The sequence below is a fragment of the Temnothorax longispinosus genome, chromosome 3 (assembly GCF_030848805.1).
Source record: "Temnothorax longispinosus isolate EJ_2023e chromosome 3, Tlon_JGU_v1, whole genome shotgun sequence".
NCBI classification, from domain to species: Eukaryota; Metazoa; Arthropoda; class Insecta; order Hymenoptera; family Formicidae; genus Temnothorax; species Temnothorax longispinosus.
The window spans coordinates 5,661,560-5,678,604 of record NC_092360.1 but is presented as its reverse complement, the minus strand read 5'-3'; the positions used below and the strand labels follow the sequence as shown (position 1 = coordinate 5,678,604).

Genomic DNA, 17,045 nt, shown 5'->3' with positions numbered 1-17,045 from the left:
TAGCAAGAGAAATATTGAAATCGTCAAATTTGAAGATAATTGTGAGGTGATATCGATTTCTTTTGTTTATACATCTGGCACAGTTTGAACAAATGAATTTACTTTGAAAGGTTAAGAAGATTATTCCAAGCACCACTTCGAGCAAACGATAAGAACCGAATAATGAAATTTTGATTCAAAACTGAACAGCAATTGGAGCTGAACGATATATCCTCCAATTGTTGAAAAAATATTGGATTAATTAACCGAGACTCTATCTAGTTTTTCTCTTATTTTATTATTGGTCAATAGATTATCTTTCTTTATTGTAACTTTTTGCTTAACAAATAGTGATTTTTAGATCTATTCCAGGTAACAAAATGACGAACAAAACGACAAAGCGATGTCTATTGATTTTTAATACACGTTACTATGTAATTTTTTTCAAACATCACTCTGCTATTTATTGTTTAAGGATATTTTTATTAAGTTAGTTACGCACTACAGAAGTTATCTAAAGAGTTCTTTATGAATCCAGAATTAATTTTATTTTAGCGAAAATTTGATTGGCTATTATTGAGCGCAATTCTCTTTATTTCAATCTTTTTCATAACTTGATGATTGTGCTTGGAAGTAAATTTTTCTTAAAAGGACCCCGCAACGGTCATGGGGGGTTTTGGCTCCCAGTCAAATTTAACAATAATGTAGGATAATTTAGTTCATAAAATGCTGATGAAAAGTGTCTATAGGCAAAAAGCCCAAAAATGGACAGTTTCCGAGATATAAGTCATTAAAGAGTGGAAAAATGAGAGTTTCAGCTAATGGCAGTTTGCAACAGGCTGAATGCCATGCTTTCACTAAAACATTTACTTGATTGCTGAATGAATTATACTTATGCACAGTATGCGTGTTCACATAGTCAAGTCAATGATCAAACCATACATAATATAATGTCATTGCATCGAATGACATGTATGCAACATATACCGGGTGTCTATAAGATGGTGTCATTGATTTGACTTTGGGTGGCATCGTTAAGGACAGGTCAAGGACACCTTCAGTTTCTTAAATGAAACCCCCTATTTTTTATTGCATATTCTTATAGCTTATGTCGAGAGCTTTCCAAAACACAAAGCATGGCATTCAGCCTGTTGCAAACTGCCATTAGCTGAAACCTGAAACTCTCATTTTTCCACTCTTTAATGACTTATATCTCGGAAACTGTCCATTTTTGGGCTTTTTGCCTATAGACACTTTTCATCAGCATTTTATGAACTAAATTATCCTACATTATTGTTAAATTTGACTGGGAGCCAAAACCCCCCATGACCGTTGCGGGGTCCTTTACGAGCAAATATAATTTTTTCGCTTATTTATATGGAAGCTCAGTCTACTGCGACTACGACTGTTCTGGCTACCTTCGTTTCTTATTTTAAGAAATCATGTTTCGCAGAACTTAATTTCTCGTTACGGTGCTACATTGAATCATTCTTAAAATATGGACAAAAAAATTAAATATAGAAACAGAATGAGAATGGAAGCTAGAACTTTCAATACTTTATGAGTTTCCGTAAAATATAATATGCCAAATACACGTACAATTTTTCTGTTCCTTAATACAATTTTCTATGCGTTAACATTTTATATTACCATTTTTAAAATAAAAATATATATAAATGTTAAAACAACTTTAAATATTATCATGTATTTTGAACTATTTTTCTTGTCATTTTAGTATAATCTTATAATTTAATACTTATTTAATACTTTTTTAAATATTTGTTACAGATAACAGCAGAGAAGAGAAGAACGTCTTTTTCTATTCAATAATTAAAATTACAGGTTTAAAATTACAATTCAACAACATATGTATTTATAATTGCCTCTCTACAAAAATGTCGATGTTATCTGGACATAAAAATAGTACTAGTATTGTCGCCTGTAATTGCGAATCAAAAATTGATATATTATCACCGCTGTTATATTAATGTATTAAAATTTGTTTTATAACTTAATAATCTAATGTTTAATAAACGAGTTTGATGAATGAGCAGATCTATTTGCATTTAAAAATATATTACAAAGATTATATCCAGGTTATTAAAAAATTAAAGTACATTTTTCATTGAGATTTAATCCTTGATTAAAGGGACGTTTCCTAATAGAAATTTATACGATATTTCATTCAATAATTATCATCGTAACAATGTTCCATATTAGTAGAATCAAGTATGCTGTGTAAATGTGTCGTAGCTTGTCTTCATGTTTTCAAAAAGACATTAAGCTAGTGACAGAAACAAAAATGAAATCCAAGCAAGGACACAATTCCATATCGGCACTTAGATTTTTTATTTTATATTGTTTTTGATCATAAGTGACACATGCCAACCAAATATACAATAAATATTAAACAGATACATACTAGTTCTAAAGAAAACTATTTTTTAAAGGGTCATATACTTTACTTTTGTATTAAATATATTATATAATATATTATATTTCATAAAATTATCAAAGTTAATGGATCTACATTTGATGCATGATTAAATCAATTATTGGAGAATATAACAGTCAATCAGTGTATCAGTGTATTATTGGAGCATATGATGTAAAAAATGGAAAAGATTTTAGTTAAAAAAGGAATAAATCTACAAAAAGTATTTTCAAGAATATAGGACAAATTACACCTGTGTGATTAACCTCTAATTAACCTTTTCCGTGGCGCATTTCTCGCACATCTCTTTTGTAACCAGGACGACATTTTGATGGATTTCTGGTACTATTATCTACCTTTATGAATGAATGATGAGTATTATTGAGTTGACCAGGGATATGCGCGTTGACATTAATAAAAAAATAATCATTAAATATGTAATAAACGTGCTGGTGCTGGTACGGTTATTCTCCATATTTTTAAAGAACGTTAGAAATCTACATAAAGCAGAAATCAAGTCTGTGAAATTGCGAGAATGTAATACAGCTGCAGAATAATCAGTAGTAAATTATAATTTTTAACTTGTAGCATATTATACAAGAAGAACTTCTTTTATACAATTAAAGTTATAAATTTAATCAACAAATACATGCATATGACAAATGCATCATGTTTACATACAATAAAAATTATATTACAAGTACTAAATAATTTTATTTTAAAATGTATACATGTAAATAGATTTTTTCATGAAAAATAAAAAGCATCTTACTTTTATTTAAATTCTTATTATTTGAATATCATGCTGAGTTTTATACCTTTATTATTTCCTCTTCTAAAAAGGAGATGTAAAGTTTATTGTTGTCGCTTTTCCGCGATGCCGATTGGTTCTCTTGCTGCGCTTACTTCATTTGCAGCTGTCATTGTATATTTTGACAGTTGTGTGTATCAAGGAGTTAATAGTGTAATAGTAATAGCATAATGTTAAAGCTAAATAGCGCGCGCGAAGCGCGCGTCTGTAGTGTCTAGTTTTTTATATAAAAAGAGGAAATGTTTAAAAAAGTTTAAAATATTCTTGTAAACAATAATCTTCAAGTATATATAATGAATATGCAAAATAGCTATTAATATTTACAGGTAGCACTTTGCTAATGATTGAAACCGCAACAAATTTTATAAATATATAATAATGCTGCAGAATGATCACGAATATAAATTAAATATTAATATGTAGCATTTTGCACGGAAATATCGTTTCATTTTATTAGCAATTATAAATCACACATGTCAAGTATATAACATATACTGAATGTGTATAGCAAACGTGATCATGTTATAAAAATTATGTTGAAAGTACTAAAAAATAAAATATTATAGTCTTGTTTTTTTCAGAATACATTTTATGTTTAATAAATAGATAATAGTACACGTGCGAACGCGCTTATTTTAAACAAAACAAAACTATAATGTTTTAGTACTTGTTTTTTTATAGCAAGTACCTACTGAAATATTATGGTTTTATTTTAATATTTTATGACTTGTTTTATTACTTAGAAACAACTTTATATGTACGTATACTTTTTATTAATATTTTTTTCCTCAAAATCAATAAATTCTTTTATGCTATATAGTAATTCTTTATATTATTTATTTTTATTATCATTATTGTTTTATATAAAAAGATTTGTACACAAATTTGTATTTTGCAATTTAATGACTAATTTGTGAAAGCCGAATCTGGTGGATGAGTAGATTTATAAGCATTTAAAAATATATTGCAAAGAGATTATTATTATTTATTATTATTTAAAGATTATTTCAAGATTAGAGTACATTCCCCATTGAAATTTAATCCTTGATTGGGGGAAGATTCTCTAATCGGAATTTGCATAACATTTGATTCAGCAATCGTCATTGCAACAAAGTTTGATATTGATAGAATAGTAACTGTCCAGAATCCTATGAATGTGTTGTGTCTATAATCTTCATGTTTTCAAAATGCGTCAAGCTAGTGACAGAAACAGAAATGAAATTCAAGCAAAAACACAATTCAATATTGGAATAAGAATCTAAAAATGTTTACAATGTGTAACGTTTTATACATGGATTTTCTATTTTATATCCACGGAAAAAAAGGATTAACTACTGTAGCAAATTTAATTGTAAAATGAGAACAACTAATATTTTTTGCAGTGAGAACTATAATTTAGCAATAATAGCAAAACTTTAACAAAAGATTTTAAACCTAATAGCTTTCTTCTCCATAATCGTCTCAAGGATAGAAATACAAGAAGGGCTAAATAAATTTATTTTTAAAATTTATGAACAACATAATTATATATTTAAAATTAAAATGCATTAATATTTAGATTAATGATAATTTATTTCCAGCTGCGCACATCTATAGTATTCCCAACAGCTTATACATGTTCTTTATGCGATATGCGATATATCATTGTTTAGACGCGTATAAATATAAATACGACATAACGGTATGTTATTTCGATCCGATGTTCCTATTTCCTAATGTAACGGTGCAGATAGTGTGAATCAAATTTTAGTTGGTAAATTCGGCGACAACAATGCCGCTGCCGCGAAGTTACCGCGCCAAACCCGAGAACAACTTTCACCCTCGTCTCGCGCTTCTTGTCTAACGAGTGTTTGGCGCAAACTTTGACCGGGCCGTTATACATCACGAAATTCCTCGGTAAAACGCGTATACGTATAAGGTCCGCCGTCGAGCGTGCGTACGTAATTCGCGCACGCGGCCGGACAATCGTAAATTGCTGTGCGCGAGGCCGCTTATCCGTTACTTAGATAATGAGCAAAACTTCAGCTATCTACGAGAAAGGACAAGGGACATCGGGGAAAGGCTCGACCGCGGGGTCGTGCACTTATGCAAATTGAAGATGAAAATGGAGGAAAAGAAAGCACTCCGTGACGTACAGGGAATCGTCGTGTGACAACGAAAAAAAAAAGAAATTGAAATATGCAAAACCGATGCGCTGAATAAATTCCTGCTGCTGATCGAATTGTCAAGCGTACAATAATGGAACGAATTTGAGGACGCGCGCCGTCGTATTTTTATTTTATGTAATATAAACGGACGATGAAGTCGTTTAAATTGATTAAATTCGTACGTATATCGCTAGTTGCTTTGAAGAAAATGTTTCTGAGCGTATTTAAAGCGTATATTTCTACAAAAACTGTGGACACATAAGTTTTTATACTTGTAATGCATCCACAGTTCGTAGCGTCCGTGTGCGACGGCAACGAACTTTTATTCAGAGGTCAAACATCTACGAGTAAGTGGTATCCATAATCATGCTGTTAGAAATAATTGTATTACGCCAGGGAGTGTGTGAAAGCGCTTCGCGCTGCTTTTAATGGCTAGTTCGCTTCCCCGTGCTTCCGCGTTTGGGATCTGTTACATGCGTAACGCCTAACACCCCTTTCCGCCATTCGCGCGATAGCATTCCGTCGGATACGACTCTCTCGCGCGTGCGGAGTTATTATGACACTCATCTTTAATCTGCATTCAAAATGACCGCGCGAATTTGCCTAACGACACCGGGAAACGCGGCATTCGCATCCTGGATTATTTCTCCGACAAGGGGGAAATACTCAAATGCCGCCGCGTGGCGCGGTCTCGGCCGCAGCTCGCGACGCGCAAAGGAATGCAATTTTCCCGGGTTGCTGCAATTTTCCATGGGTCTCCCCGTCTCAGCCATGCGCCGCACTCGTTTCTTCGCACGATCTCACGCGTGCTTCTTGTCGAGCATTTCTCTAATTGCAACCTTACATGTATTTTCGCGCCTCTTATTATTACAGACTGGAATTGTTTTTGCCTCAAAACGCGATTCCACGGTTCCTCGCTCGCCTCCGCTTTCCGGTCCGGATTAGCATTCTAATCCTATATACTGATAAAAGGATGCGCCGCGTCAGTTTACCTTATGCTATCGCAAAGGATTACCAGCGATAAGGCGCTGTTTATTCGTTTCGGAGCGCGCGAAAGCTGCGGACAGAAATTGTACGATATATATTTTGCAGCACGTTAATTAAACGAGGGCAGTAACGGACGGTTAAAAAAGTCTCGACATACGGAAATCTGCGGTAGATTTCATTACGGTCTGCAACACAACGTGGTACTTCATTAAAACTCGCACAAAATAGCGTCAATTGCCGCGGCGCCGCGGCGATCTTGTTCTCGGCGACCAGACTGTGCTTTTCTATTTGTGACAATGATTATTTGAGCATTGAGATGATTTGTGTAAAAATGTCGGGTAAAAACATTTTTATGTTAACAAGTCTAAACAAAGTGAATGAAATTACTCTGGGTTCAAGATTGAATTTACAGTATTTTCCTGACCTGAAATCGTACTCGTTAAATTAACGTTATTAAGGGAAATATATAAAATGTACATCAATCAACATTTAAATTAGATATCGGAAAAGTAACCATCTAAAATCGATATAGATTTGAATAGTCCATAAGTAGAACAATGAAAACCGAACGAAATCAACGCCGTCGTTTAACGAATCAAAATTTTCTTCTTTCAATCTCTGATTTCAGTGTTAACTTCGTTTATTGCGATACAGGATTCTAATATTTTATTTATAAGGCTCAAATACATCACCTTCAGAAGTGAGGCCGGTTAATGAGAGCCCTCCGCGGACAACGCAACGGCATGTTTCCGTATGGAGCATTTGATTTATCAGCCGGTGTACCTCCGTCGGTCGTCGGGAAGGGACAAAATGGATTTTCTCAACCCTCGTCGATCACTCCAAGGAACGGAAAAGAGTGGACCATTTACCGGGCCACTCCTTCATCAGGAATATATAGACTGAAGCCGCCGGAACGCCGTCGCATTCGAGTCACGTGCTAGGGAAGGACTCATTTTAACTACGGTAATTGAAAGGAAGCTCCTGTCTCTGTGGCCTTCGCCATTTCCCTCGTTTCTTGTGGCCGCGTTCGCGCGTGGACCTCTTATAGCCATCACGATGTTATCGAGAATTTGTTACGTTTGCTATATCGATAACCAGCGTGATCCATTCTTAACGATTCTTACCATTTTTATGTGCACTGTGTGAATATGATTATATACTTGAAAGTAAAATATAAATTAACAATATAATATACAATTGCTTTATCATATACTGTAATTTAACATCAAAGGTAACATGAAATTACGTCTAATTATTTACCAGTTATTTGGTTTTATTAAATTTATTATTTTTATTTAATATTTATTTAGTTATTACGAGAGTTTTGAAAAAGCGTAAACTATTAAATCCAGCCCAATCAAGAACATAATTAAAAGAAGATTGTTATACAGATTTCAATTTAACATTCATTTAACAAGTAGTTATTTTATCTTAACGTCATGCCACTATATAGATAAGACGCAGACATATCGGCTTATTCTGGTCACGTGAATCAAGGAGAACTTCTTTCTAGGTAAAGGCAGTAATTGAAAGGAAGACCATCGGCTTTCCACGTCTCTCCCCTGCCCACATGAAGAAACGAGCTTGGCCCGATCACTTCCTTACTTATTCAGAAGAAGCGGTTTCATTGATTTTGATTGCCCCGCAATCAATCACAATGCCCAACAACTATTCCCGCGGCTGTGTATTGTTGATTGAAAAAATAAAACTCTCGAACGTGGCAAACATTAAAATCGTTTTTCAATTTTAGCGGTTTGTAAACCGAGCGCTTACTGCGAGCAAGAAGCGAAAAATAATATCATCGCTTTTTTATAAAATATGATTCAAAAGCAGTTTGCACATAAATATTTTATTGATCATTTATGTAACTATAGCTGCAATGCAATACTGTCAACAGCTCTTATATACCAAAGATGAAATTTTTGCGCAGCATTCTTGCAAAATTTCGGATTCTATTCACATAGCAGAAAAATCTTTCTCGCATTTCTCTCTCAGTTTTCTCGATAAAATTCTATTGTGTAAATATTTTTCGCAATAAAAAAATTCGATAACAGCACGCTACTTCAACCAATCCTCTTTATTGTTTCTCATTTTGAATTGTTGCGCATAGGTGTGCGCTTTCATACGCGCACAGTAACAGATCCGAAAAATTATTTTAACACACGGTTAATTGTACCGCAAGAGAGAATGTAGAAAAAGAGTATATTATATTTTGAAGAGTAAAGCAGAGCTCTCAGCTCCTGCGCGTTTTCCACATTTTCGTTTCATTACACGAATTTCCATTAGTGTTTTATCAAAACGGAAACGTTACTTTTCTCAGTTCACTCTTGTTATTAAAATACGTTGAAGATCTGAAGAAGAGAAAGGTTTAGAAGTAATAAAAAAGATAAAAAAAAAAAAAGAAAGAGAAAGGGCAATAACGGTAAAGTAGGGTATTATAAGTACGAGGTAAGAAGACAGATATAAAAATAGGTATAATTAATCAGAAGTTGCAAAGAATAAAAGTTTAAAGCATGGCAACAGAATATGATATAGGTAGAGTGAAGTGAATATTACAGTGAATATGAAAATGAGATGAAAATATCTAGTTTGTAATTTATGCGTTACAGTTTATAAGTTATAATTTATAATTTATAATTTAATTATATCAACACAGAGAGTCACAGAATTATATAAAAATTATTAAATAATAAGTATTGAGTATTAAAAGTTAAAAACATATATGTATATTGTATATTGTATTGTAAACTGGAAGCCATCCTACATCTTGAGGCGAGGATTTAAGAGAAACAAATAAAAATCAAATAAACGTGTTGAAGATCATCTTTTTGTCACGCACGGATAAATCGACTGCGACTTCGGCGATATATAAGATATGAGCTTCGCGTATCTTCGTCCTTTATCGATCAACTCGAGCACGAAATGCATCGAAGTTGTAGTAACGAGGAAAACGCGGCTACGCCTGTCGTTCGCGTAAGCCGCGGCTGGATCTCTTCGCCCGGGCTTGACAGAGGTTGCAGATGGTATCGTAAGTTTCCGTGAACTTTAATTATCGCGAAATAAAAGAATAAAACTTGGGCTAACTCGTTAGAAGTTGGCGACTGCAGATTCCCTCGGGGATGAAAATTATGCTCGCGCATCTCCCGCATCACACACATTCGCAGCAAATTTAATATCCGCGTAATAATGTCGAACTTCATGACCACGCGAATCAGCTTTTCCGCTACTTCGACGGAGAGATCGCGCTCTTCGCGGGATTATACGAGTCGCGAAAGAGGATTCCGTTGCGGTTAACTTCAAATATGATTTTGCAAACTTCAATCTCTCATCTTAGCGAAATTTTTCTTCTAATCAGAGGAAAAACTCCGTGTTTCTCTCTCGTGGATATGTAATAAAAAAATTATTGATGAAAGGAATTGCTAAATAAAACGAACAAACAAACAAACAATGTAGATTTCATGTAATATGTAATATTTTCTAATTAAAAATAGATAAATATGAGTAAACAAAAGACAGTCATGTACATACCTTTAACACCAAGTTGTCTTAATCCTTAATTAATTATAAATCAATTGATATTGAGATAAACATTGTTTTTCTTATTTTGGTGTCAGATATTTATCGACGATCACAGATTGCGATATATCGCAGTTGCGCAGTCTAAGAAAGAGGATCGGGACCGTTTTCGGCCGGTATAGAAAACATAAAAACTTTTCTAATATAAAGTTCGTCCATCAGCGTAGATGGATTTCTTTCTTCATATGATACCAGACACGTAAGGCCATTGTTACCGCACGTGTCAGCATATGTTATATATCTCCGAAAGTAGCAGGAGAACGGCGTACGACATGCCTATGTATGTTTCCAATAACACTTGGCACCGCGTAGATTAGATAAAACTTTACAACGACAATAATATTTCGAAAAATAACATCAATATCGACAATACCATGTAATTTATAGTATTGTAAAATCTATTGACGATTATTTTAAATTAATGTATCTTGATGACTGGAATAAGGAAAGCTCGAAGTGTGAAGAGGATTTCAATCAAAACGGTTAATCAACAATTTTGTGTGCTAATTTGTTGTCATAGAAAAAATAATTAATTTAAAAAATTAATTGTCTCTAATATTGTATATTCGAGATATTTCTACGTTTCCGGCTCTCTCAGAGATTTACTTTACGAGGTGCACATGTGCCACACGCAACTCTGTATTTTAAAGAAGATCTATGCGACAGCGCATTTTAGGTCACTCAATTTAATTCCTGTTTCCCACTTTGACGCTCGACCACCTGGAGCTAATTAAGTTCGACGTAACAATCGATTGAAAAGTTGGACGGCCACCCGATAAATTTAATCAAAAGGATGAGCGCGCGATGGTCGCGACTCCTAACTAGATGAAGGACCCGGCAAAGTTTTCCGCGGGGTTTTCCCACCGGCGCAAAATGGCGTGTGGTTATGAGCGATGGAACGGCGGTGAGTGCACTTCTTCACTCGCTGCAGGGACGAAAAGTTTCGTAGATATCGAATAAGTACTACGTGGAAGGAGAAAATGGAGAGAAAAAAAGCTGCTCCTCCCTCTTCAAACAGCTCTGTCGCGGGGCGCTAAACCGACTGTCATGCCGGGGCGAAAGCGCGAGTGACGAATTTCCACATTTAATTCCGTGTCTCTCTCGTATTTAGTTTTTTTCTAATAGCGCGGCTGTGTATGGCTTAAACTTTTTTTTTACACAAAATCGTTATAAAGCGCGATTCCCACCGGTGTCCGAATTTTTTCATCGTTTTATGACCTGCATATATCATCCGGAAAATGGGAGTTTTGCAAGAATTTTAAGTAACATTACCACGCCAGTCGGCGGTTTCATATGAAAAATATTTTAAGTGAGTAATTTCCATAAAAGCTTCGAAAAATGACGAATCTCGTTCCTACATTTTAAAGAACGGCCTCCGGATCGATGAATTGCGAGGATTATATTTTATATTTATTGCGCGAGAGTAATTAGGTTGACAATTATCAAATATTAATTAATACGGCTTAAAACGTCCGTTTTATTAATTTACTCGATTTATCATTTCTTCCGGATTATATACGATACAAACTGAAATACTCAGACAAAGTAGCTGTAATGAATGTAATATAAAATGTTATCGCGGATAAGCTCCAGCATTAATTTCTATGTTAATGAGTACAATGATCGCAGATACGTAAAGTAGATATCGTCCTAGGAATACACGCGGTATCGTCATATTAATATCCAGGTGGCCTCCAGCAATTTCCTGTATATATTTGGCTACGCTAATAGCCTTAAGGGTTTTGTTTACCGTAATATTATTACTAGTATATTCGTTTAATATTCATTTACACTTTGCGACGCAAAATTCTCATATTACGATATTATTTCAGGTTTAGAGATAGCACCGCTATTATATTCTATTTGATTACGCTCGTGGATATGCCAGAATATATATCCTTCACGACCATAGTAATACTGTGGTCACGTATAACCATTTGAGAAACGCGAATCTATTAATCTCATATCGATTGATATATATATACCCCCGTACATACAATATTGAGTTACGTGACGTTGCCATATAGAATCAATGTTATCCCATTAGACAATGTCGCTAATCGATAAAGCGTAAAACGCCACCATGGAACTTTATACCGAAATTATGCGAGCCGGCGTCGTAAATTACATCAGTCTATATTTACACGATCGCGCCCTGCGTTATCAGAGCAGCGTCGGATATTCTATCCTCTTAGATGTCTTAGAAGATGACACTTTCATCGGATGACATTTATCAGTTTGCTAAACCGAAATAGGTTTGATGAGGTTTTTTTATACTTATGTTCTCTCCTCTTTTCTCTCTCTCTCTCTCTCTCTCTCTCTCTCTCTCTCTCTCTCTCTCTCTTTCATTTTCTGTGTAATTTCAAAACGTTACTGCATATAAAATTGACAATAATCGTGGCTTTCCATCGTTTTAAATATAGAGACTTATTATCGGCTCATTCCATCGCTTTCCTATAACTTTCAGGATAGGATCAATACAATTACAGATCATAAAAGTCTTTTTTCAATCCAATTATCCATTTTATCCGAAAATAAAATTCAACATTAAGACAGATGCTGGTTAAGCTTATATTATCCAAAGGATATAAATATAAAAGAATACGTTTTAGTTTATCTCGACAGTACAGACGAGTATTAACGCTGATATACATATATATGTTTATATACACTTTAGCGTTTCTATATTTTATGAGATTGCGATTTTATATTCTTAACTATACGATCGAGGTAAAGTACATCACGATGAATTCTCTTCTGATTGTTTGTGGCTGGAAAAGACATCAGTATAAGGACGACGCGCAGGACAATATATTTTGCCATAAACATCCAAGCATTTGATGTATTTTCTTATGAAAGACGCGAACGATTATCACGTAACAATGAACTATGAAAGACCTGTCATTTACCGTACAAGTAATAAGATTAATTTTGTTAAGCTTAAAGCTTAAACATTAAGTGTCTGACGATACATTTAGTCGCTTACAAAAGAATTCCAACAATTATTTTTCGCATTCGCTTTAATGTACTACAATAATTTAAATGATTCTGTTCCGAAGAAAATTAATACTTTACTAAAAATAAGTAAGATTTACTTTTCATGAAAAATACCAGTCTTCAAATCGTTGAAATTTACTTCAGTAAAAATTTCCCCGGCATTCGTATTTAATCGATTTTTCACGGATATTTCTCAAGAAGAAAATCGCGAACAATATATGTGTCAAAATACGCGAGCGCACGGTGCATGTTCGCGTTAATTTGCGACCCAGCGATTCCCGTCCGCGTGTCTTGCCAGTAATTGACAATTTCGCACTTCGGCATGGGGACCAGTAATTAAGCTGCCATGCGTGCAGCCGGATGTCGATTTTTTTTCATTCACAGTGACGGGTCTCCGTCGACCAAACCTAGCCAGGACGAGCCCGTCCGTTCGATCTCGCGGACTTCTTTTTCTCCCATCCGGGGAAACGCGACAATTAGTTTTTGAACGGCTCTCCCGCCTGGCCCGGAGTTTAAAGAGACAAAGGATGAAAGTAGAGAAGCACATTCGTTGGAAAAATATCAGCGTCGTACGAAAGAAAATACGTTTCCATAGGTGAGTGATCCGTTAATAAACTATTATACAAAACTATTTTCATTTATGCTGATAAAATATAAAATGATTACATTGCCGCACATGAATATATAACCGATTTTTTGAAAAAGAATACTGAAGTAAATATAAAAAAATAAGTTAACATTTCATAATTTTGTACAAAATGTTTTTTATAAAAAAATTAATTAAATAATGTTTAAGCTTTAAATAATTAAAATCAGAAAATTACATCAAGTATGGAAAACTGAAATGCGATACGAGTTTTAGAAAATTATATTGAGTTCACACCATATAATTTTATATACAAATATAGCTACAAAATTTCTATCTATATCTATAAATATTTTCGCCAACCATCTATTCGTAATAGGGTAGAAGCGCGAAAAACGGTAGCGCAAAAAGCTGCGCATAGCCGATTTCGTAGAATGCGACATTAAATCGAATCCTCTCTCATAGAGAGAATCCCTAAAAAAAATTATAAATTAGAAAAAATTAGAAAAAAGGAGACTTTAGAACGCAAATAAGTTTATCGAGCCACCATGAATATAACATTATATCATTAAAAAAACACAAATCTGCGTTTCGAGAACAGACTGCATGAGCCATACCGCAGTTTGATCTTTCGTCAGTCCTTTTCGCCCTGATCTACATCGTACAGGATACAAACAGGATTATCGGGGCGACGTGTTTCTTCCGGCCGGAGAACACGTTGAAGCATGGTAAACCGATACCGGCTCGGGGTCGACTCCGGAAGGATGATTGTATGGGCAGCCGAATTATCTCGCGCAGCTGGCTAATACTCGAGCGGCGGAGTGATTACACGCGTATCTATCTGCACACCCGTTGATTCTACGATATAAACCGACTATATAGCTGGCAGCGCGATGACGCACGCGAAGCGGAGCGGGCGGGCGCAAATTGACAGAAATACTCGTCCATGTCTGCACGCCGACACGGTTACGCGTCCGCAAAGTGCCTACGTCGAACCGGCGGAATTAAATATGCATGCACATGGCTTTGATGCACCTGCGTAAATATCGACGAGAGCCCGCGTCGATCCCCCTGCGACGGGGATTTTTTTTTTCTATATCGCGCGTAATATTTTTGACGTTTTTTTTTTTAGGGATTCTCTCTATGAGAGAGGATTCGATTCAATGTCGTCGCATTCTACGGAATCGGCTATGCAGCTTTTTGCGCTACCGTTTTTCGCGATTCTGCCCTATTACGAATAGATGATCGGCGAAAATATTTATACCGCGCCACGGCGACCGCGATTGCATTTTTCATCAATACCTACAATTGAGTTTCTTCCATCTGTCAATTGATTTCTGCATTATTTTCAGAAGCAAACCTTAAGAATTGCAAGGACGATTACTTAGCTATATACCAACGCAACTGCAAACTAAATATCTCGTTCTATTATGAAAGAGAACAGAAATGCACGAGATAAAAACGGAAACTTGAGAAAAAGGCGATTTCGAATCTTTTCAGAGAGAAAAAAAATACACAAATCAACAATTTATATGATTTCTATTTATTCACTGGAATGCACCATTCCAGCAATTCAATATTTCAACATTCAACCTTCTTTATTATTAAATTATTATTACGTATTTACTTGCACCTATTGCTCCACCCTTCCATTGCATCCAATGTAATATTATCACTTCAAATTCCACAGATAAAACTTGCAACAATAAATAAGACGCAAGTGGAAGCAAAAACCTCGTTTATCTTTCGCAGTAACAGATTATTCGTCCGTCAAAAAGAGACAATCCCGAAAGAGGAAAAGCCGAATCACTGCAAAATGTTTCTACGAGAATAACGAAATGATTATTGTGGATGCACTTATGCACGTGACCAACGTGCGTTCGCGAGGTGGGCATGAAGAGGGTGTGGAAATAGGTAAATATATGCATATCGACGCACGTGAGCTTTGCATTGTCTCGAAGGGCGGCTTACGCAACGTATGTATGCATACGTACAACATGCCAGAGCGATTGACCGGTTGTATTCTGTCGGGCGTGCGTCCGGAAGTGCACGGTCCAATTACACTGTTCGTGCCCAGCGCGAAATTCATGCGCGACAACGGTCTGTGACACCGCGCCCCCCGTAAAGCGACATAATGGAGAAATTAGGATATTAAAATTCCGGACAAAGCGACGCGCCGATCGACCGAAACGGTTCGTATTTCCATTCGCGACACGCCGTACAAATGTAACGTAATTTTCTCTGCGTTCAGTAACGTGTTAATAAGAAACAAAGAATCGGAGAAGATAGAGTTTTAAGTTCTCTAATTTTTAGTATTTCAACCTTTTTATATAATTCTTGCATTTATTACCAAAAATTTTTTCCGGTTGTAATATCCTAGCTGAATGAAATAATAAGATAGTTATTTTAGCATTGATTGGGTATACATAGCCAACATGCAAATGTATTATACTTGAAGCCCGCAAATATTAAGGTGCCAATTCATGAGACGCTGAAAATGAGCGTTCAACAAGGTGAACGTGATGGTTTCGCTTTGACGCTAGCGTCAAAGAAATAAAGTTGAATTTGTTTAATATTCAGCGTCGTCGCCGAATCGTCGTTAATCGTCCCAGTACAATCAAACATAGACTTTGAAATACGTAAAATATTAATTATTTTCAAGTAATATTTTCAAGTAATAATATTTTATGGATATATATATAAATAAAAGATATTATTTCAGAAGATTTTTGCTTGCTGAAAATGAGCGTCGAGCATCAACGTGAAAAAGGGCACCTTTAAACCTATATTCAAATATTGTATGAGGGAAAAATTGAACACTTATCTGGAATACGAAATTTAATCTCTTGGCTCTTTATTTCATACGTGACTAATAAACGTCCCTGTCATTCAGGATTCATCAATTGCATTGATGCTAATTAAAGCGTCGATTTATCGACATTTTAATAATACTTCGCTGGCGGGAGTAATGTAGCGGGGTGTCGCGTCGCAGAGAGACAGAGAGCCGCGGCTAATAACGACGTAGATGAATCAGAAAGTCGTGTACACGCGGTGCCAAGGATCTTACGCTTCGTTCGCGTGAGCAGAATCTTTGACAGCAAGCTGACACGTAATTTCCTCACCTTCTTCCTTCACTCCGCTCAACTTCTGATCTCTAAACCCGAGTAGCCAAGTAAGTTTCGAAGAAGGGGTCCGATCCAATCGCTAGCGTTGGATGTTCTAGCGAACATCCGACTCAAGGCGATTCCTTTCACAACGAGGGAAATCAGTAAAGTGTATAAGGAATGGACGAAGTAAATATAATGTGGCCTCGGCAGAGTAATCATCTAAACCCACTGTATTAATAAATTTTTAATAAATAATAAATAATAATTTTTTAATAAATCTCTACATTCTTTTTGATGATGTAATAAAACGAATAAATAGGCGTTATTTATGTACAGTCGTTCACAGAAAGGTTGCAACTTTGCACTTAAGGCTTTGAAGATATTTACTTGTATTAATAAAAAGCAAGACAATTTCCTCTCC

General features: G+C 35.3%; 2 long non-coding RNA genes across 2 annotated transcripts in view; both read left to right on the top strand.

The window, feature by feature from the left end:
* LOC139810811 (uncharacterized) overlaps positions 1-2,032 on the top strand; it is a 168,522-nt gene extending 166,490 nt beyond the window's left edge. Inside the window, exon 6 of the long non-coding RNA XR_011731483.1 lies at positions 1,768-2,032. This is a non-coding gene — a long non-coding RNA (uncharacterized lncRNA). The remainder of the gene's footprint in view (positions 1-1,767) is intronic.
* Positions 2,033-8,242: 6,210 nt separating this feature from the next.
* Positions 8,243-16,935, top strand: LOC139810588 (uncharacterized). Its single transcript, XR_011731441.1, has 3 exons — positions 8,243-9,386; positions 13,316-13,526; positions 14,870-16,935. It is a non-coding gene; the product is annotated as an uncharacterized lncRNA (long non-coding RNA).
* The last annotated feature ends 110 nt before the right edge of the window (positions 16,936-17,045 follow it).